The following is a 22749-nucleotide window of genomic DNA, read 5'->3' on the forward strand; positions in this document are numbered from 1 at the left end:
GCCTGGCTTAGGGAAGGTGCCGTGCCTGACTCACTGCAGGGGGTCAAGAATGTTTGTGAGATGAATAAATGGAGTATCTTTGTTCTGGAAATAGACCACCTATGAATTATGATAGCAGAGAAATCCCAGGCCCCCTCGAAGGACAGGGAAAGCCGTAATGTATCTGTGCTTTGGGCCCAGAGGAATAATGGAAAGAGGCCAGGCACGCTGGGAAAGTTCCACTTACAAACCCGCCTTCTGCTGGGCTGTGTCTCCCCTGCTGTGCGCTGGGGGATCCTGGCCTGGCCTATTTTTTCCCTGGGCGGATACCTCATTACCAGGAGCGTTCAGATCCCTGAAGATGGCTTCTGTCTCCTCCAAGACCACTGGTGAGTCTTGTCACCTGGTGTCCCCAGGGTGCTGCCCCATCTTCTCTTGTTCTCTGTGGGTTCCAGAAAAAGGGACCACCTTGGCTCTGTGGCTTTGGATCTCTCCAGAGGAGGGGCAAAGGCCTCAGGCAGCTCCAATGGGACATGGCCAACATCCAAGCTGCATTTGCAAAATCAGAGCCAATCTTAGGCTGACTTCGAGAGAAAGGAATTGTGCTCAGGCACCCAGGTGGCACCTGCTATCCCTGACCTGGCAGCACACGTCCAACTTTGGGTTTTAACTTCCCACGAGTGCCTGGGCGTGGAGAGGAAATGGTCAAGAGGATGAGGACATATGGGGAGAGGTCCCCACGGTCACTGAGGTCCCCCTGCCTCCCACTCTCTAGGCCCCTCCGGCTGGGCCCAGCAGGTCCCCCTCCCACCTGTGCCAGTCAGCTTCTGCTGTGTCCTCACAGGGAGTTCCTCCGATAGACCACCAGGTGGGAGAGCCAGGGGCAGGAAGCACTGAAGGCCCGCATGGCACCAGCACAGATGAATGGCCTGGCTTTCTCAGAATCCATCACGCAGAACGCTGGAGACCACGGAGGAAGGGCCGGGTTCCACGGGAGGAGCTTGGGCAGCAGGAAGTCTCTGTGATGGAAGAGATGCTGGGGACTTTCCCCAGAGCCTTATTCTTACTTTCTAAATCTTTGGACAGAACTCTCATTCACGGCATTTATTTTCTTGCTCATTCATTCATCATTCATTCACTCATGCACTCCATGGGTATTGCATTCTCCTACCTTGTGCCAGAGACTGTGTGAGACTTGGAGAATTGGTAACAGGCTCCGGGTCTTGCCTTCGGGGGCTTTCACAAGCAGAGCCATTGCTCCGGCTTTGGGGTTTCCACTGCGTGCTTTAGCCTTTGAAGGCCTCCAGGAATACCCTCCAGAATCAAACCTGTTCCCCTGTGTTTCACTGAGAATTCTGCAAATTTCTTTGGTGATGGGACTTGATTCTTCTTTATATGGTACCAGGCAGACCTGTGAATGCACCGTGAAGCACCTCTACAGGCCCATGGAACGGGGAGGGGACACTGGGGTTTCCGTGAGAGCCTGGCCTTAGGATTCAGACAGCGCTGAGTTACAGTTTCAGCCCTGCTCCTCGCTGGCTGTGGGGTTGGGGCCACGTGAATCGGCTAAGCTTTGGCTTTCTCAGAAATCGTTTGGGGATAATGATTCTTGCCCGAGTTGGAGGATTAAGTAAGATAAAGGATTGGCAAGGTTTTATCCCATGGCCAGGGAGGATGGTGACTGCCTTGTGCCATGGGTGACCGCTGCCTTCCTTCAAAATGTATGTGCATGGGCTGCGTACATACACACACATGCACACGCACACACATGCACATACGCACGCGCGCGCACACACACACGCACACACACACACACACACATACACACACACACACAGGCTTCCTGTAGTCCTCACTTGCCTGGGAGGCAGCAGTGACTCTGCCTTCTCAAAGTCGTCTGAACTGTCTGCTTTCCAAACAGGGGCGACAGGACTGTGACTCGAGGTGATGGGTTGCTGAACTGCTCTGCTGCCAGACACATTTTGCCGGCTTCTCATAATGTCAGTGAGATCTGGGAAATGGACCAAGCACGATTTCCAGCTAAATGAAACACTTCGGGGCTATCAGCTAAATAGATAATGCTTTGAGAAAACCCCATGAGCGTTGTGTCAGACAGGCCGAGGGACCCTGTGAACCTGTCTTCCTCTGTGCTCATCTGGGTGAGGAGACATCGCCCGGGCCAGCTCCCTGAGCCCCTCTGGCTGTGAGGGCCCATGCCTTCTGTCTCAGTGCACCTGCGGGAAGCTGAGATTTGATCCTCGTGGCACACCTGATCCTTTCTGCATCTCACTGTCTTCCTGCCGCCCCCACCTCCTCTTGCCTGACTGTTGACTACAAAATAGGATATGATTTAGGAAAGTGTCCTTGCCTCCCTCCCTGGCCCCACATCACCCCATGACATAGTGGCTGTGCTCGGGTGGAGAGCAAGCTGTTTCTGTGGGCAGGAGGGGGCCCTGCGTCCCGGGTCCTCCCCAGGCAGCCCCGGCCCTTTCTCTTTCTTCCAAGGGGCCCGGCCACCATGTTGACTGTTTCATCCCTGTGCACCACCCAGAACTGCCACCTGGAGTGAGCTCTCTTCCTTCCTGACAGCAACAGTCTACCTCTGGGCCAGAGGATGCCCACTGGTCTTCATGGGGGGAGGTTGGGTCAGGCCCACTTGGTCTCCAAGCCTGGCTTCACCACGTGCCAGCTCTGCAGTGGTGCCAGCTCATGCTGCTAAGCCTAGTTTCCCCTTCTATGTGGGTGTAATACCTGCCCCAGGTGTAGCTGTGAGGACCCACGGTAATGCTCATCAAGTGCCCAGCATGCTGTGTGGCACAGAAGTGACCAGAAAATATCCCCTCAGTGCGTGCCAAGTCCTCACTTTCCTTAAGATCTCAAACCCTTTTCTTCTTGATCTTCCCTTGATGACAACGCCCTTGTTCCTCCCTGTCCTTGCAGGCTGCCCCTCATACATCTTTCCTTGGGCCACAACTTCTGCCTTTACCTTGCCTTTACTTACCTGTTCATCCACCCACCCATGCAGCCGTTCATTTCTTGCTTCATTGATCCAGTGATTTATGGAATGTTTCCTACATGTGTATGTCAGGCTAGAGTGTCTGCCGGCCCTAAACTTACAGTGCCAAAGAGGATAGAAACAATGGAGCAGGTGCCTCTGTGTATGTGTGTGTGTGTGCATGTGCGTATGTGTGTGTGTGCATGTATGTGATTGTGTATGTGTGTGTGCATGTGCGTGTGTGTGCATGTGTGTGTGCATGTATGTGTGAGCATGTGTGATGTGTATGTGTGTGTGTGGGTGTGTGCGTGTGTGAGTGCATGTGTGTGTGCATGTGTGTATATGTGTGTGCATGTGTGCGTGTGTGTGCGTGCGTGTATGTGTGAGTGCATGTGTGTGCATGTGTGTGCGATTGTGAGTGTGTGCGTGTGTGTGTGTGAGTGCGTGTGTGTGTGTGATTGTGTGTGTGTGAGTGTGTGCATGTGTGTATGAGTGTGTGAGTTTGTGGTGGGAGGTGGTACTAGCAGGGAGAGTCTTGGGAAATGCATACTAGGGTCACCTTAATGGGGTCCTGTGGGGTCAGGAAAGCTTCATGGAGGAGGTGACTCTTACCTCTTTGAGCAGATATAAGCAACCTGAGGCCAGGGGTTGTGCTTTCTGGGACCTCAGAACAGCAGCATCATCAACAGTTGAGTGCCTGCCATTTATATGAGGCCCTGGGTTTGCCAGAGGGATACATAGTAATGCAAAGGGATCGTTAGTAAACAGTTGTCCAGCGAATCCGGGGATGCCTGTGCTGTTGCCAGGCTGTGTCTGCTAAGCAGTCTTCCCTGCACATGTGAAATCTCTGACTCCCCACAAATAAGGAGCTTAGAAGAGCTCATTTGAGTTTCCACGTGGTTCATGGATATGCAAACGAGATTCCTTTTAATCTCAAATTTTATTTTATTGGATGTGTTTACATGTATTTATTAGGTCTCAGGTTTTCTTTGGGGCCTACGGGAAATGTAAGGAAGGTCTCATCCCATCTCCACTGCAGCCGTGAGAGGGTAGGCTGGAAGATTCCTGAATAACTTGATCATCCCAGATGAACAGAGAGCTTCTGGGTCTATTATGACCACAGGCCAATCTTAATCGTGATCACTTCCATGAACCCACCTGACGTGCAGTTGTATAAAGGATGGAGCACGTTGACGTTTGTAGCACCTTTACATACAGGCAGAGTGCTTAAGGCATCCTGGACCTCACCTGGTGGGAGGGAGGGTGATGTTCTGCCAGGTGGAAGCCTCGGGTCTTGCCGGTCTCCTTTCACGGCAAGAGAGGCTGCGGACTTAGCTGGAAATATAAGTGCTGCGGAAGGTCAGGCTGTGCCCAGCGGTCGGGGCGCTTGGCGAGCTTTCCACTGGATGGCCTAGATTTGCACCGCTCGGTAGGCTCTCGTCCCAGTCGGCAGGGGCGCCGCAGCTGGATGGCTCAGCATCCACCAAAGGGAAGTGGAAAAACCAGCAGCTGGCCTCATCCGAGAAGCTTTTCATGTTCCCGACGAGATCCAAGATCAAAACAGTTTTCTAAAACTATTTTCCACTTGCTAAAATTAAGGTGATTATTATTATTTTTCAGGAAATCTGCTGTGTATGGGTTTTATTTTTAAATGTCATCGTTTTGTGCAGGAGCACAAAACTCACGAGTTCTGTCCGTGCTCAAGCGGGGTCCTGGGTTGGAGGCGTGACACCAGCATCTCCCTCCTAGTGTCATTGGTTGCTAGGGGCAAGGCTCTAGGGCTAGTGGGGGCTGGATGAAAGCCCGCCTGGGGCTCTTGCTGTGGGGTGTTTGGTGGATGTGACCCCCTGCCCCGAAGCCCAGGGCCCTGCTCCATAGCAGCTCCGTGTCGTCTGGATAGTCTGACAATACCCTGCCCACCACCCTTCTGCTTCCCATGCTGCCACCTGCACGGGCTGCTGCCCTGATGAGTCTCGGGTTGTGTGAGCTGCATCCTCATTGCTGCAGCCAGCGGATGGCAGAAAGCACTTCGACCTGATCGTCCAGTTTCTCCTTGGCTGAGGTGAGAAGGCTGGAGGAGAGGCTACGAAGAGCCAGGAAGGTGCCATCAGGGCAGGGCACTGCAGCCTGGGGCAAATTCTTACTTATCTTGGCAGATCTCTATTTTTTAGCCACAGAGACCTCTTCTCTACAGCCACTCCTCCCCACCGATAACATCCTGGGAGATTTTTCTCTGAGTGGCTCTGGGAATGATTCATCTAAGGCAGTGGATTTCAGGATCTTGGGACTTCCTTTTCCTGGGGGTGTGGGTGGGGTGTTGCTGAGAACACTTGGGAGGGTCCATCACCCATCAGGAGTGGCGAGGCTGGCACCCCAGTGCAATGTGCCAGGGGGGTTGACAGCTACTCCAGAGAAATGGATGGAAGCCCAAACACTTAGCAGGATTTCTGGGCTTCACTTCTCTGCATCCGTCCCTCTCTGGAGGAGGTCATAGGCTCATAATCATAGGCTTTTGGTTGACTCAGAGTTCCCTGGACAGTGGCATTTCTAGTTTAGAAGTCCAGGACCCAGTCTCCCTGCAGGAAGATGGCGAGTGATGGAAAGGCATCCCCTCACCTGTTCCAGTTTGGCTCCTCCACTCACCCCTGCGGGTCCCTGCCAGCAGCAAACCTTTCCAAGCCATTGATTCCTCATCTCAGGGGTCAGGATCCTAGCACCCCCCTTTTGGAGGTGTCCTAGGATGGCAGATGTGGGGTGGCCTGGCGTGTTCCACCCAGTGCCCGCCCACCCACGGCCTGTTGAGGTAGGCGTTTGCTTCTTGCCTTCTCGAGCTTTGAGGTCAGTTGTCCCCACATCCCCGAGGATCCCAAAGGGGCTTTTAAACTCTGCTCAGCGAGAACTTGCCTCGAGGCCCAACACTTGCCTCCAAAGAACCCACTTTTAGGGGGCATGAAGACAAAGGTTTTTTGTGGTAAAAGGGGGTGACACAAAGCCCACTGCCACCCCCGTCAAATTCTCACATCGCCTCCCTGCCCTCATTGCCTACCCCTTGTGGAATTACGATTATCTGCTTGTTGTTTGCGATTTCCACGCGTGAATGCTTGCCGAGTTCATGCTGTAATCCCTCCCCTTTAATTTCATCCAAATTAACATTTTCCTCTTTGACAAAGATAGTACATGCCCACTGAAGAATGTTCTTACCACACAGAAACATATACCAAAAGCAACCAGCATCACAAACATCCTCTCAAGTCCTGTTCCCCAGATAGCCAGGGACAAGGTTTTAGAGGACACCATCCTTCCAGACTTTCCCTTATGCACACACAGATAGATAGGTGCTGGCATGTGAAGAATTCTACAGTCATGAGATCTCACCATGCATTCCATTTTACAGTTTTAAAAAAAAATCATGGAGCTCTTTCCATGTTAACCAATGAAGATAATGCACTTTTTTTTCTAAAAAAGTGACTCATTTACCAAAGCTATTAACTAAAGCCATTTTTAAGGGTTTCCACACTCTTTCTATCATAAAGTAGGCTGTGGGGAATGTCCCTCTGTCCATCTCTGTGCACCTGTCCACCCAAATTAGTGGAACCAACCCCTTCCTTTCACAGGACACCAGTGCCGTTTATAAGCAGTTGGCAGGGCGCTGCTTTGCTTCAGTGAACTCATCCCTTTGTATACATCAAGTTGCTCCCGTGTGGGTCAATGTTCCTGGGAGCTGCCTGGGTTTCCCAAAATGGGAGTAATGGTCTTTTATGACAAGGCGCATCCTGAGGAGTGACCAGTCACTGAGAAAACCTAGTGTTCCTTTCTGCTCCAGTAGGATTGTATGCTGCATGAGGACAGGGAGGGCCGTTTCTTCTAACCCCTCCCTCCCCAGGACTCCTCATCCAGGGCCCTGCACGTGGGGGACTCGGGTTGCTGCTGACTGCCAAGGAAGAAGGGCCGAGGCGGGAGCCCCAGGCCAGTGGCACTTTGTCCCTCAAACCTGCCAAAGGTCATCACCGGGCTTCGCACTCCTCAGCCACCTCGCTCCCCTGGCAGTAAAACATCATTTTCTATTAAATGATAGGTCTGACATTTACCAAATTTTTATGTGACAATTTAGAAGGAACTGGTTGCATTAAACAGCCTTATTAATATTGCAGTAACAAGATTAGGGAAATCATGGCTGTTAGACCACAGGGCTCTGATTGATGAGCTCTGGAGAGAGGAGGCGCAGAGGTCTCTATTGGCCAAAACACCTTCAGCTCAATTTACGTACAGTTACCGAAAGCCAGAGACGAAGTCCTGTGATCATACAGCCCTACAGAGCGAGGGTGGCGTCGAGAGCTCTTCAGGAACTCTGGACTCTGCGCTTCCAACTTGGAAGTACAGAGTGTGCTCATTAGACTTGGGGGGATTCGCGCTAACGGATATTTACACCACCCAGAAAGCCTCCTCTGGTGAGATTCAAGCTCGGTGGGACCCCGTCCTGCTCTTTGATGCTTGATTGGGACTTCATTGTCTGCACATGTCTCAACCATCTTCCGAGCGAGGCAGCAGGGGGCAGGGGTCAAATGGAGGGAGTCAGACCTCCCTACTGGGGAATCCTGGTGTCAGCACGATTGTCGTGTGAACTTGGGCCAACCGTCGAACCTTCCTGAGCCTTAGTGGCTTTGCCTGTGAAGAGGAATGACTGTGTTGTCCACTACGCAGGGTCATTGTAAGAGTCAAGTGGGCTTGGGCATGTGTCCCCTCAGCACAGTTCCTGACCCACTGAAGAACAGTTTTACCAAGCAGAAAGATTGAACAAAAAGCAACCACCTTCACAAACGTCCTCTGAAGTCCCACTCCCCAGGATAGCTAGGGTCAAGGTTTTAGAGGACCCCATGCCTTCAGACTTTTCCTTATGTACACACAGAGAGATAGCTGTGGGCATGTGGAGAATTCTATAGAAATGAGATCTCACCATGCATTCCATTTTGCAATAGTTTTTTAAGCCACGGAGCTCTTTCCATGTTAACCAATACAGATATGCACATTTTTTTTCTAATAACTACGTTATTAGAAAAATAACACACTTTGTGCTCAGCATGTGTGGGTTCCCACTGGGGTTCAAGGCGGCCCCTGCGATCTCTGTTCCTAGCCCCAGTTGGGAACACACTGGAGATACTTTTGGAGACTCTGTGTAAATCTACAGAAGACCGACAGATAAAGGGCTATGGCTCCCCCAAGGGTTTTCAGCTCTCTGGGGGCAGACATGCGGAGCAAATGGTAATGAAGCAAGAGCACCTACAGGGGCCCCAGACAGCTGGACAGGGGATGGCGTTGCCCCACAGGAGGGCCAGGGAGCCACCAGCGGAGCAGGAGGCAATGGCGTACGAGATTGGCCTTGAGGAACCAACCGGGATGCTGAACTTTGGCCAGGGGAGGCTCTGGGTTTGAAATAGTGGCTTGTGGTCCACAGCTGCCTTGGAGCACTTGGGCTAAGGTGACAGTGTGTGTTGTGACACCTAGGCCTTAGGGCACATTGTGCTGCTGGAGGGGGATGGAGCTGGGTCAGGGGCTTAAGGATGCCTGGGAAGGGACCACAGAACAGGCTGAGCCCAGGGGGAGGGCTCTGCACACAGCCCAGGAATTCCCTTCACAGCAGCACAGAAAGTGTGTGTGTCAGGAAGGCATCGCCCCGGAGCAGGTGGAGGGGAGCCCAGAGGGGGTCCCCAGCAGAATCCAGGAGGAGGTGGTGAGGCCTCCCCAGGGCAAGCAGGGCCTCGGGCAGAGGAGGGAGAGCAAAGGTGAGAGCAGAGGGGGCCAAGAGAGCGCTGGGGGGCGGGGGGCACTGTCCTTCCATCCTCCCTGGGCCTTCCGTATGGCTTTGCCCTGGCACTGTGGGGCATCTCCCAGATTTGTAGAGGTTGTCAGATGCACCCCCTGTTCTCAAGGAGCAGAGAAAGTGAGTGCAGATGGCGAAGGGCTGCAGGGCTGGACCACGAGGTGGTTGGAGGTCAGGACAGTGGACCTGGCAGGGGTGCAAGGCCAAGTGCAGGGGTGAGAGTGGGTGAGGGATGGGAGAAGGGGAGGGAAGGCCAGAGGATGGGGAGAGGAGGGGAGCAGGGAGGTGCGGAGGGGAGGGGAGGACCAGGAGGGAGAGAGGAGGTTGGGGAGTGAGGAGGGGAGGATTGGGGGGGTAGGGGGTGAAGAGGGGAGGAGGAGGGTGAGGAGGGGAGGGGGAGGAGGGCAGGAGAAGTGGGGAAGAGAAGGAGGGGAGGGAGGTAGAGGCAAGAACGAGCCTGGAGGGAGTGAGCCTGTGAGCCAGGGGCACAGAGGGGAGGGGATGGGCCTCAGCGTCCTTCATTAAGACCTCAACTCTTCAATGACAGAGGATGTTTCTTTCTATTTCTTCTGTTATAAAACAGTTTATGTTCATTATAGAAAAGTTGAGCCATAGATAGTTCAAAAATAGAAAATAGCCTGTGGAGTCCCACAGCTCCCGATGATCACTGGTGAAAAGTGGGGGCTGGTCTTCATGATGACTCACATCCAGATGTTTCTTCTCGGGGTTTTGAGAGGCTGGTCGGGCCTGAAGCTCCAAAGAATGACCCGAAGGCCCTGCTGGAGTACTCCTGGGGTGCTTTAACCCCAAGGAGCTCTGAGCAGCCAGAGGAGGGGCGGGGGTGTGTGAGCCTGTGGAGGACTCACGCTGGTGAGGAGCGCCCAGAAAACCGGTTCCTAGGGTATCCCCCTCACATCTGGAAAGCCCCACCTAGCCTGGCTCCCGGCCTGGCCCTGAAGCCTAGGTTTGAAACTGCAGCTTAATGATCCACAGCTGTGCTTTTGGTTGCCAGCACCCTCCTGAAAAATTAAAGAAGGGCTTGCCAATTCAAGAGCACTCTGGAAAGCAGGAATGAGGCTGGGGTCTGGGGAGGAGGGAGGAAGAGGAAGAAAGAGTCTCTGAGGGCACCGGCAACCCCCAGCTCTGGGCCCGCACCCTCTCCCTGCTTTCTTGGGCTCCTGGGGGCGGTGGATCTTGACCTCCGAGTCCTGCTGGGCTGCTGCCCTGGGCTGACCCACCCTCCCCCAAGGCTCCATGGAAAGCTCTGGACCTGCTTATCTCCCGCCATCGGGAACGTCTCCTAGAATCTCTCTGCCTCACCACCTGCAGTCTGTACCGAAGGCCATTCCCCTGATTCTGGTGTTAGTCCTGGCAGAGTGGCTGCAGTTGGCCACGTTAGGTGTGGGAGAGAATCACTGTTCAGCCAAGCAGGGGGTGGAGGGTGGGGGAGTGGAAGGGTGGGGTGGTGGAGGACGAAGGGCGAAGGGCTATCCTCAGGCTCTTCAGCCCTGGAGCCCAGGCGAGAGAGATCTGGGAAAACATCCTTATTTGCGTGCACAGGGCTGCCCCAGGCTTCTCTGCACTCCTGGCTGGCTCTCGTCTTCCAGGAGACAATGACACCTGCCCATTCATCCCCAGCTGTCCTGTTTGCTTTGGAACCAGGAGCATGATTTACGTCCAGGTGCATTTTTATGTTTTGCACCAAAGGGTTTAAATAGTTACTAGAGAAAACAATTCTATTTTGATGCACAGAATTCCTATCTTGAATTTTCTTCTTTATAGCCTTATATGTTTTATTCGTTTATTTTTATTGGCCTGTCTCCTTGCTAGGACTTAAACTCCCTGTGGACCAGGGCACGCCTGTGTAGCGCTCTGTTCCCTGTGCCTACCACGGGGGCCAGGCAGGTGGGGAGCCCCGGGAAACACGTGGAGAGGGTGCACAGACCGGCGTTTGCAGGGGCCAGCTGTTTACGTAGCTTTCTCTTCGCGGCATCTGCTCTCCGCCCATCTTTCTCTTAATAGTTACGGATTATGGAAAAGAAGAACAAAGCGCATTAAGAGGTTCCCCTACATTTGATTTGAGGAAGTTTTCATCGAAACGGCTCCATTGATTGGCCTTTCGTGTACAGCCTTATTCCCTTCTCACAAAATGAATATTGCCTTGTCTCCTTGAGAAAAATTGATTTCAGCCAGAAAGGAGAAGAGCAAACTCCCTCCTCCCCCTATTCTTCTTTTTTTCTTTTCTTCCCACCGAGACGGAATTTATCTCTTAGGTAGGTGGGGGGAAAACAGGAATAATTGGACCAGAAGCTAATTCCCAGAGATTCATTGTCTAGAAAGCTCCCACCAGAATGTGGGAAGCTTACCTTGAATTGCATGCTAATGATAAATGACACCTCTAACAGACCATCACATTGAGATGTTTAGTCCTTCCTGCTAGGAGATGACACATTAATTTTCTCTCAGATTTACACTGGATTCTTAATAAAATATCGGTGTTGGCATATGACAAGCGAGGGGCCACGGACGCGTCGGGTGCCATTTGGGAGGCATGGACTTTGGCTGGAGGAGACTGCAGTGGGGCTGAACATGAGCTGGGCGCTGGGTGGCATTGGAGTGGGGCTCCCATCACTGGGTGGGGCTGGGGCTTACGTGACCTGGCTGCACCAAGCATTGGGGACGGGAGGTCCTCTTTCTTGATGACGGTGTTGAATCCAGGGACAGGCCATGCCATTAATTCTCTCTCATCTTAAACCCGTTTTTCTTCGGCTCGTCACTGACCAAATGCTTTCAGCATAAGTGAAGTTTTCTGTTTTTGAGAAAAGTTGCTGTTTCTTAATTTCCTAATTTGATGAGCATTTATGGAGCGTTTGCCGTTTACAAGTTACGAAGACGGAGGAGGCAGCAGCAGCAGCCAGGCGTGCCAGGTCTTAGTGATCACCCCACTTCCCTGCTTAAAAACTTCCAGTGGCTTTCCATGCCCTTGAGAGCAATGTTCAGAGTTCTCGGAGGACTCACGGAGCCCTGAGGTGCAGCCCCTCTGCATGTGCTGTTCCCTCTGCCTGGAAGGCGCCTCTCCTCGTTCCCGTTGGCTGACTTTTGCTCTTTAATCTCTCAGCCTGCTATCACTTTTTTAAGAGGCCGGAGAGGTGGGGGTCATAACCCCTCTGCCCCAGTCTGGACGCAGCCTCTTGTAAGATGCTGTCAGGCACCCTCTGCTTTTTCTTCCTTGCGCTTCCTGGAGCTGCACTCTCCAGGTTAATTGATGCTGTCTTACATTTTGTGTCACATTCGTGTTAAGGTTGGAGTCCTCGCTTTTCCTTTGTTGCTGTTAATACACTTGTACCCCTGGTTAATCATCCCTCTTAGAGTAAGATCCACCCTCATTCAGGAGCCTACATGACTTGGGGTGAGCCGCTGTCTTGCCCCGTCTCCTGGTCTCCTGCCCCTGCCCTGTTCTCCACCTGCCAGCCTCAGCCACGCATGCTCTCCAGGCTTGGGTCTCCCCGAACTCTCATTCATGTCCTTGCCTTCGCCACCGCTTCCACCCAGATGCCGCGTCCTGGGAGAGGTCTCTTGGCTGCCCACCGCCGCCCACTCACAGCTGTTCTCAAACCCACTGACTCGCCGTCCCTGGTGGGGCCCCTTCCCCTCCTGCAGCTCCGGGCCTGCCCAGGGTGGGCCCTTGAGAGTCATTGTTCTTCCTTCCCACTGGACTGCAAACTGGGCAGAGTCAGGGCCGTGGCACCCACAGCACCCCGCGTGAACCTTGGCTGTGTTAACTGCTCAGTGAATATTAACTGAACGTCAGCGTAGAGTTTCCAGCTGAGCCCCTGGGAGCCCCGGGAGGAGCCATGAGGGAAAGGAGTTCCTCTAGCCTCCCTCTGGGGTCTTGGTCATTACCATCTCTCTGAATGGGTGGCGTGTTCTTTTCAGGGACCTCCAGTGACAATTTATACAAACAAAACTATGGTTTAACCCTCTTGGGAAATATAAATTGACATCTTTTTTTTTTTTTTTGAGATAGTGTCGCTTTGTCACCCAGGCTAGAGTGCAGTGGTGTGATATAGCTCACTGCAACCTCCGCCTCCCAAGTTCAAGCAATTCTTGTGCCTAGGCCTCTCGAGTAGCTGGGATTACAGGCGCCTGCCACCATGCCTAGCTAAGTTTTGTGTTTTTAGTAGAGGTGGGGGTTTCACCGTGTTGGTCCGGCTGGTCTCGAACTCATGACCTCAGGTGATCTGCCCACCTCGGCCTCCCAGTGCTGGGATTACAGGCATGAGCCACCGTGCCTGGCCAAAAATACAAATTGACTTCTGCCTCTGAGTTCTGAAAGCCCTAGCTACCCCTCATCCCGTTCTCAACTCTCCACAAAGACATCGTGGCCCCTAGAGATGGGAATCTAAGTGTGCCCCGACCTGCCAGGTTCTCCTCTTGCTTCGCTGTTCGGGACCAGCCTTTCTAAGGTTATAGCAATAATTGAATGTGTCTGACTGCATAAAGCACTAGCTATGGGATAGTGCTATTGGCTATCCTTGCTTTTATTCAGAAAAATGAGGCCGGTTACGGTGGCTCACACCTATAATCCCAGCACTTAGGGAGCCGGAGGCGAGTGGATCATTTGAGGCCAGGAGTTTGAGACCAGCCTACCAACATGGCGAAACCCCTGACTCTACTAAAAATACAAAAATTAGCCGGGTGTGGTGGTGGGTGCCTGTTGTCCCAGCTACTCAGAAGGCTGAGGCAGGAGAATCGCTTGTGCCCTGGAGGCGGAGGTTGCAGTGAGCAGAGATCACGCCATTGCACTCCAGCCTGGGTGACAAAGTGAGTGTCTCCAAAAAAATAAGAAAGAAAAAGGAAAGCATGCACTGGATCTCTGAGAACAAAGCTCTTCGGGAGCACGGGCTTCCGGGTCCTGCCCAGCGCACAGCCAGGGCGGGAGCAATCATGACCGGCTCATGGCTTGTGGGGGCTTTTAGGCCTACGAATCTATCCAGTCGTTTGTTCTCCGATAAGAAAACCTCTGTTACGATTTTCAATTTGCCCTTATTTTAATGAAAAGAAGCTGGGGTTGGACTGCCCAAGAAGGAGCTAATCAAATAAAGCAAATTGGTGCTACCTTCTCCTTGTCCTGATTATTCCTATGGCTCCAGCTGGAATTTATTATGAGAAGCAATTGGTTTTCATATCTGGCAGATTGCAGCCTGGGCCCGGCCTGTCAGCCTTTTCTTCCCCCTCTTTCCATAAATAGCTGAGAGTGGCCGGGCTGCGGCGTGCGGGGGAGGAGGACGCGGAATGCTTGTAACCAGTGTTCTTGCTTCTTGTCCCCCAAATCGGGAAGACCCCTGTAAACAAGTCAGAAGAAGTTTCCAGGTTGAAAGTTAATAAGCCAGTTCCTTCCCGTGAGATTCGGGCTGTCACCGTGGCTTCTTGGGGTTCCACGTGGCGTTCTGTCAACCTTGCTACGTGCCAGGCATCAATTACCGCCCTCGCTGTGTTTGTGCGAGGGAGAGATAAGCAGAAGNACATTCCTTCACAGCACTTTTTCACTCCCCTTGCAACAAAAGGAAGAACTACGGGACAACTTAAATCAGGCGCAGCCCGCCCTTGCTCTAGATGAAGTGTTTCTCCATGGGCAGTTCTCAAGGTTCCCGAGGTACCGTGAGTTGTTGTTAACTATAGAAGGGGAGTGTCGTTGGGGCGTGTCAGGGATTTGAAACAGGACATCAGGAAGGGGTGCAGTGGGGCGGTTCCCTGGTTCTGCCCTTACCAGCTGTGCCGCGTTGGGGAGGTTACTTCCCTTCTCTGTGCCCCAAGCCTTCTCACCCTGTAAAATGAAGATAGCAATACCCAGCTACTAAAGTGACTGAGGGATTAAGATGAAACCTGGGTGTAAAGGGCCCTCCCTGGCACCGGGCACAAGGTACATGTGGAATAAACGGCAGCTCTTCTTGTTGTCGCAGCTGTCCTGGTTGCTGTTGACGTTTGAGTCCAGGCCACGTAGCTCTAATGGTGCATGGAAATCAGGCCATTCCGTGTTGGAAAGATCAGAAAGAAAGTGCAGGGGCATGAAGCCTGTAAGCTGCAATGAAGGGCGACGTTTCTCGCTTTCCAGCTGCCCACTGGAACAGAGACTCAGCACTGGCTGCAGGAATAGTGTCCACTCTTCTAGAAAGCTGCAGGCCCTGTCTTGTCACAGGAGCCTGATTGACATTTGGGGGTCAGGGCTGGGAGGCAGTTGGAACTGCATGAACTTCATTTCCCTCCTGCCAGGCCCTTCCCTGTGCCTTGTGGCAGGAACGATGGAAGGAAAGGGAGGCACTGCTGTAGGGTTTGCGTTCCGGATGGAAAAAGAATTCTTTAGAAGCCATCCAGGTACTGTTCCTGGAGTCCCACTGGGAACCAGGACATCATCTGTTCTGAAAAGGATGCTGCAAGAACAGATCTTCTGAATTGAGTGGCGCAGTAGCCGGCCAACGTGGACAGAGCTTATTGCACAAAATCTGCTGCCCGGGCCAGGCCTGGTGGAAGGGGCTGACGGGAGAACGGTCCCCTGCAAGTCCATGGGTCGCTGGAATAGCAGGTTGGGTCAGAGTTGTCTGCACAGATGAAATTGGGGGTTGCTGAGATCCTGGAAACGATCAGTTAGTGACAGAGGAAGTGGGGGTTTGAGGGAGAGGGGCCGTGAACCAGACCTGTTTTGGATGCATTGATTTCTGAAGTGAGACGTTGGAAAGAGGGGCCAAACTTTTTATTTTGCAGAATTAACCTAGTCTCAGATTCAATCCCCAGCTGCTCCATAAATTTCTAGTTAACATCCACACACAAAACGTCTCAAGAACACATCACCCCTCTGGTCTTCAGTTATTCATCATCTTTTATCTACTTGATTTGAAAAGTATCACTCCCTAAAGTGACAGGTGAGTACATGAGCAGCAAGCGTTTGGGGATGGCCTCTGCTGTGGGCGGGCTTGCCAGCTGCACCCCACTATGCACCATTCCGTTACTCTCTCAGTCCCCTCACTGTTACTCCCCACGGGAACCCTACCAAAGGAACACACCCTGTTATTAGTTACGGAGAACATGTGCTGTGTGCCAGGCAGCATCCCGGGCACCTTACACCCATCCTATTCACTACAGCAGAGAGACCAAGTTGTCTGTTCAAGATCACACAGGTCAGCCGGGCGCGGTGGCTCATGCCTGTAATCCCAGCACTTTTGGGAGGCCGAGGCGGGCGGAACTGCTGAGGTTGGGAGTTCGAGACCAGACTGACCAACATGGAGAAACCCTGTCTCTACTAAAAAATACAAAAATTAGCCAGGCATGGTGGTGCATTCCTGTAATCCCAGCTACTTCAGAGGCTGAGGCAGGAGAATTGCTTGAACCTGGGAGGTGGAGGTTGCGCCATTGCACTCCAGCCTGGGCAACGAGAGTGAAACTCTGCCTCAAAAAAGTAAAATGAAAGAAAAAAGATCACACAGCTCTTAAGAAGCTGAGCTAAAATTTAAGATACAACATAGATCTCACTCTAACTCCCCTGGTAATCTTTTAAAAAACATTGTATTCTGGAAAATTTTAAACATCCGCAAATATAGAGGCTAGAATAATGAATTCCCATATACTTATCATTCACTTTAATATGGTCAGTCTTTTTTTTTTTTTTTAAAGCGGAAAAGAAAATTTTATTATAGAAATATTGCATGGTTTTGTAGGATTCAAAGAGAGAAATACAGCTAAATCTTGGGCACAGAATGGCAGCAGGGATGAGATTCGGTGGTCTAGAGCAAGTGGCTAAAGTCAGATGGTCTGGATTTGAATCCTTACTCTCACACTTGCTAGTCCTCTGACCTTGAACATTTGCCTAAGCACTCAGTGTACTCAGCTGTAAAATGGGTATAAGAACAGTGCTTCCTTGGAGGTGGTTCTGTGCATTAAGCAGTTAATGTGTGTAAAGAGCAGAATATGGAAAAAACTCAGTCCAGAGCGAGGCTGGAGGAGCTCCTTCATGGCTCCTCCCCGGGCTCCCAAGGGCTCGGCTTGAAACTCTATGCTGACGTTCACTGATTTGTTCAGTTTATATTTACCGAGCAGGGCCAGGCGCGGTGGCTCACGCCTGTAATCCCAGCCCTTTGGAGGCTGAGGCGGGCAGATCACCCAAGGTCAGGAGCTCAAGACCAGCCTGGCCAACATGGCGAAACCCCTCCTCTACTAAAAATACAAAAAGTAGCCCGGCGTGGGTATGTGCACCTGTAATCCCAGCTTCTAGGGAAGCTGAGGCAGGAGAAATGCTTGAACTCAGGAGGTGGAAGTTGCAGTGAGCCAAGATCATGCCATCGCACTCCAGCCTGGGCGACAGAGCAAGACTCCATCTCAAAACAAAACAAACCATAGTAACTGAGCAGCTGTCTTGGCTGAGCAGATCCATTAATTCATTGGGGATTGCAAAATAATGATATTTTAATTCTCTCATTTCTTCATTTATTGGCTGGAGTACTTTTTATAGAGAAAGTCCTTTCTCCTCCTATTTGGTAACTCAAAAGAATAGTTTGTACAGGGAAGGTAGGATACATGCCTAATTCTTACCACCCCCCAACCTTTTTTCTTTAAGTTTTCAAAATAATGTGTTGGGTCTGTAGCATCTTCCAACAATGAGCAATTAGTTTTTTGTTCGTTTGAGGACTATTATGAACTCATGGATTCAAACATATTTAATGTATTTTAGATTCAAATAGATCAATGTCTGTCTGAATGGCTGACAAGGACATGAAAAGGTACCCAACACCATTAGTTATGAGGGAAATGCAAATTAAAACCACAGTATACTCACTAGGATGCCTATAGCTCAAAAGACAGATAATGTCAAACGTTGGGGAGAACGTGGGGAAATGGGAACCCTCCTCCATTCCTAGTGGGAATGAGTGGGAAATGGTGCAGCGATGTAGGCAAACAGCCTGGCAGTTCTATCACTGTCTAATCAGATGCAAATGTCTTTCACATATTGTTCCTGGGTTTGGGATCATGGTCGGGGAAGTTTTCTCTACTTTGAGGTTATGGAGAAATCCACCCACATTTTCCTGTAGAGTAGGTATGATTTGATTTATTACATTGAAATCTCTGGACCATTTAGAATCAGTGCTGCTGTAGGATGTGAGGGATAGACCCATTTTTGTCTTTCCATGTGCCTCCTAGGTCTCCTAGATTCACTTATTAAAAACTTGACCCCTTCTCACACTGACTCGAGATACCCCCCTGACTATGTATACTAAATTTGCATGTGTAAGTGAGATTATTTCTGAATTTTCTATTTGGTTTCTTTGGCTTGTCTATGCATGTGTAAATTCCATACTTTTTAAGATATAAAAGTTTTCTCATATATGTTAATAGCTGGTAACGCTAGCGCCTTGGTCTCCTTTTTGAAGGTTTATTTGGCTATTCTTAGTGTGTCTTCCTTTCAAATAAACTTTACAATAAAATGTTCTAGATCCAGAAAAAAACCCAGATATGATTCTCATTGTTATGACATCACATTTACAAATTAACTTGGGAAGATGAACATTTTAATGATCAAAGCTCTTCCTAACCAAGACATGTTATGTTTTTGCGTGAATCAAAACCTGCTTTCGTGTCTTTTAGAATATTTTTAGAGTTTTTCTTTTTAGGTTTTGGGAATTTCTTGTTAAATGTATGCTTAGGTATTTAATTTTTTTTTTCTATAGTGAATGAGGACTTCCATCATTTCATTGCTCTATCTACTCAATAGCTTATATTTTAATTATCTAGCCAAGATATATAAGATATACATATATATATATATATATGCATACACACATGCATACATACAATATCTATAAGCTATTGGCTGATAATCTATAAGCCAATAGCTTATAGATATTTTATATCTTATATAATATATTATACACAGTCTTACTCTGTAATTTACAGTCTTATTGAGACTGTATTAAATATAATAGATAGATCTTATAGAATATTTATAAGCCAATAGCTTATAGATATTTTATATACACACACATACATACACACACACACACTATATATTTCTTGGCTAGATAGATAATTAAAATATAAGCTAATTTTATGCATGTTTCTTTACTGTTATAGTCTGTAGCAGGCTTCCACTGATCTTTTTGCCATCTTGCACTGAGCACTATTGCTTTTGCTCACTATTAGTTTCTTAGATAAAAGGTTTCCTTGGCTAGCAACCTCCCTAGTGAGAACAGAGCTCCCTGTTGTCTTCATATTTTTCTTGACATGCCTCTGCACTGCTGCAGTGGAGGTCTCGGAAGGTTTCCCTGTGGCTCACTCACACTGGCAGCCTTCGTTCAGCTTCCCCAGGAGACCTGCGATGAAGACTTGAGTGTGAGCAGTTTGTCTGAGAAGCTATCCCAGGAAACATCAGTCAGGACATGTGGAAGTGAAAGAGAAGGAGGAATACAGTTGAAGGGCCATTCTCCCTGCAAGTCACCACTGTGGGAACTGAAGCTTATGAGCAGAGAGGAGTTTCACATAGAGCACCCAGAGCGAGCCCCTCCACAGGGCAGGGAAGCCTGGGATTGGCACACAGTGACCTCAGCACAGGGTAGGGAAGCCTGGGATTGGCACACAGTGACCTCAGCACAGGGTAGGGAAGCCTGGGATTGGCCCACAGTGACCTCAGCCATAGCGCAGGGAAGCCTGGGATTGGCCCAGAGTGACCCCCGCCATGGCGCAGGGAAGCCTGGGATTGGCACACAGTGACCTCAGCACAGGGCAAGGAAGCCTGGGATTGGCCCACAGTGACCTCAACCATAGCGCAGGGAAGCCTGGGATTGGCCCAGAGTGACCCCAGCCATAGCGCAGGGAAGCCTGGGATTCACCCACCAAATCCCTGTCCATCAGGTAAGGGGTGCTTTCAGGGTGGTAATCATCATCCAGCTGGTAGAATAGAACCGAGACTGGCCCCACAGCATGTGCCAGCCCAGCAGCCTTAGGGGCGACTCTGCAGTCGGATCAACTCAGCGTGTTTCCTGCCTGGACACTTTGTGGCTAGAATGGTTTGATTATATGTTGAGAATGATAATAATACTTACCTCCTAGAGTGGGGGTGAGGATGCAAGTAACATGGATGATAGATACAGGTTACAGGTGTAGGTATGGATATGATTTGGGTATAGATGATACAGACATGCCAGTGATGAGCTCCACCAGCACTGGGCACACAGTAGGTCAGCAATGACCAGCAGGTGGTGGCATTATTAAGTTACAGGGCTTCCATGCCTCCTCCACGAAGCTTCTGTTATCCTCTCTGTCTGCAATTCCGTCCCTATTTTCCTGCTCTTCTTGGGGGGAGGGGGCTATCTTTTATGACATCATGAAGTGTGTTAAGCCCTCCTCTGACTGGGACCTGTGATCTAACCTACCTGTCATTCCTCCTGGAGCAGGACCCCACTTCCCCCCTCCTTCCTCTGATCTCTTACGACTAGCTCTGACTTTTTTTTTTTTTTTTTTGAGATGGAGTCTTGCTCTGTCACCCAGGCTGGAGTGCAGTGGCACAATCTCAGCTCACTGCAGCCTCCGCCTCCTAGGTTCAAGCGATTCTCCTGCCTCAGCCTCCTGAATAGCTGGAATTACAGGCACCTGCTACCACACCTGGCTAATTTTTTGTATTTTTAGTAGAGACAGGGTTTCACCATGTTGGCCAGGCTGGTCCCAAACTCCTGACCTCAAGTGATCTACCCGCTTTGGCCTCCCAAAGTGCTGGGTCTGCCTTGCTTTCGATTCCTTTCTGGGATGGCGGGATAGCCTCATTTCCTTTGCCTCAGGGGCTCGTGGGCCCTTCTGCATTCTGTGTTTCCCCTTTGTTGTTCCTTGGACCCTGAGGTGTGGTAAGGACCTTCCCTATCACGCAGAGTCAAACAAGTTCTAATAAAATCAGATTGGTGGATTAAATACGATTAGGTTGTTCATTATTGCAAGTTAAAATGATGATTCCATTTATTAAGGCCACTTAAGTTGGACACTGCAGTTCCCTATGGGATTGTGTCCTGCTCAAAGTGCCAGGTGGCAGGGCTGCTCTCAGAATGCCACAGGGCAGGTCACCGGAGGAAGGTGGGTTTCCCTGGGTGAGTGCGGTTGTGATTCCGACTGTGTCCATGACAGTGTCTGGGAGAGTCCCCTGTCTGTGGGTTATACCACTTGCGATGTGGGGATGGTTAGCCTGAGGACACTGCTGAGATCATTAGTCATATTTAGAAAGGGCAAGGGATGGAAAATATCACAAATCATGTCTTAGCTCACGAGAGGCTGGATTGGATCAAAGCTGGGTCTTTTTTGGTAGATGAAGCATCTTCATTCTCCAGTCACAGAAAACCCATCCACAGAAGAAGACATGACATGGCCACACTCTCATGAGTGTATTCATTCCTTTTGGAGAGGATGAGCCACACATAGAGCCCATCTGTTTGATCAAACATGTTCCCTTGCTTATTCTTTAGGCAGTGGTCCTAAGCACAGTCAGTGAACTTCAGGCTTTCCACTGATCCCATGATATTTTAATGGGTCTTTCAGGGGCGGGGAGGGCTTACAGCAGGGTGAAGATTAAGGACAAACATCTAGAGAAGAGCTGAAGCAGGAAAAGGCTGGCATTGTTGGCCCCACACATGAGCCTACCTGCCATTTAGAAATGGAAGCGAATTGGCTGGGCACGGTGGCTCACGCCTGTTAATCCCAGCACTTTGGGAGGCCAAGGTGGGTGGATCACGAGGTTAGGAGTTCGAGACCAGCCTGCCCAAGATGGTGAAACCCCGTCTCTACTAAAACTACAAAAAATTAGCTGGGCGTGGTGGCACACTCCTGTGGTCCCAGCTGCTCGGGAGGCTGTGGCAGGAGAATTGCTTGAACCCGGGAGGTGGAGGTTGCAGTAAGCCAGGATTGTGCCACTGCATTCCAGCCTCAGCAACAGAGCAAGACTGTGGCAANAAAAAAAAAAAAAAAAAAAAAAGGAAGTGAATTGTAAGGTTTCTAATGCAGACTTGTAAGCAGGAGATAGATACCGGTGGGTGACAGCGTTGTGACAAGCACATGGAGCCATTTCCTGATTGTTTTAGTCGTACAGACTTAGGGAGGAAACCAACACTGACACAAACCAATTGCGCCCTGATCAGGAAACAATGAAGTATTGGGAGTCGCTGTTGAAAGTCTGTAATTTCCAGCAGAATTGCTGTTTAGTCATCACATTGCCGCTGAATGACATAGTCGGGCTGGGTGGGAACTGTAATTAGCCGCAGTCACCCTGGTGGGACCGTTTTTTCCCCACAGACAATAGAATATGAAGCCATCAACAGCCAGTGTTCTGTGCCGCCTGTGAAATGGCCCATTGTTCCTAGCGAGAAGAAAGGAAAGGGGCTGGAGGGTCTTGCCCCAGCCCTGGGGGGACAGATGGCCGACTTATGGTTTCCTCACCTCAGTGGTGGCAGAGAAGCATACAAGTGGAGCTGAAGAAGCCACTTCATTTACCTTATTTGTGTAAAGAGCTCTCTGGCCGCGGCTGAGAGGGAGACGGCAGGCCTGCGCTGGCCTCGTGGCACACAGAATCGCTGGCATCCCTCTTCCCCGGCTGCAGGTTCAGCTGCAGAGTGGCGCAGCCCTGCGTGGGGCACAGCCAGCTTTTGGGGGAGTCTTCCTTTGGTTGGATCTGCCCACAGCTACTGAAACATTATTCTTGCCCTCAGCCGCGAGAGAGGTTTGGTTCTTTCTCTCCTTGGAGTTTCCATACCCCAATATGTGACCTGACCACTGCTTCTGCAGATATGCACGTAATCAGCCTCTCCTTTCTGTGGTGGACGCATGTTTTCTCTTTGGAAAATTCCAGGTTCTTTTTCTTTTTCATCCTCACGAGAATGACCATCTAACTCTTAGCATTTAGCAAGCAGGCAGCTATTTCCCTGAGATGCTCTGGCTG

The 22749-nt window shown here is 50.5% G+C and overlaps 1 protein-coding gene across 14 annotated transcripts in view; it reads left to right on the top strand.

Annotated features, from left to right (window-relative positions):
• CAMTA1 (calmodulin binding transcription activator 1) overlaps positions 1-22749 on the top strand; it is a 963406-nt gene that overhangs the window by 435601 nt on the left and 505056 nt on the right. The window lies entirely within an intron of this gene.

This window comes from Cebus imitator, unplaced genomic scaffold, assembly GCF_001604975.1.
Source record: "Cebus imitator isolate Cc_AM_T3 unplaced genomic scaffold, Cebus_imitator-1.0 Scaffold240, whole genome shotgun sequence".
Classification (NCBI taxonomy): Eukaryota; Metazoa; Chordata; class Mammalia; order Primates; family Cebidae; genus Cebus; species Cebus imitator.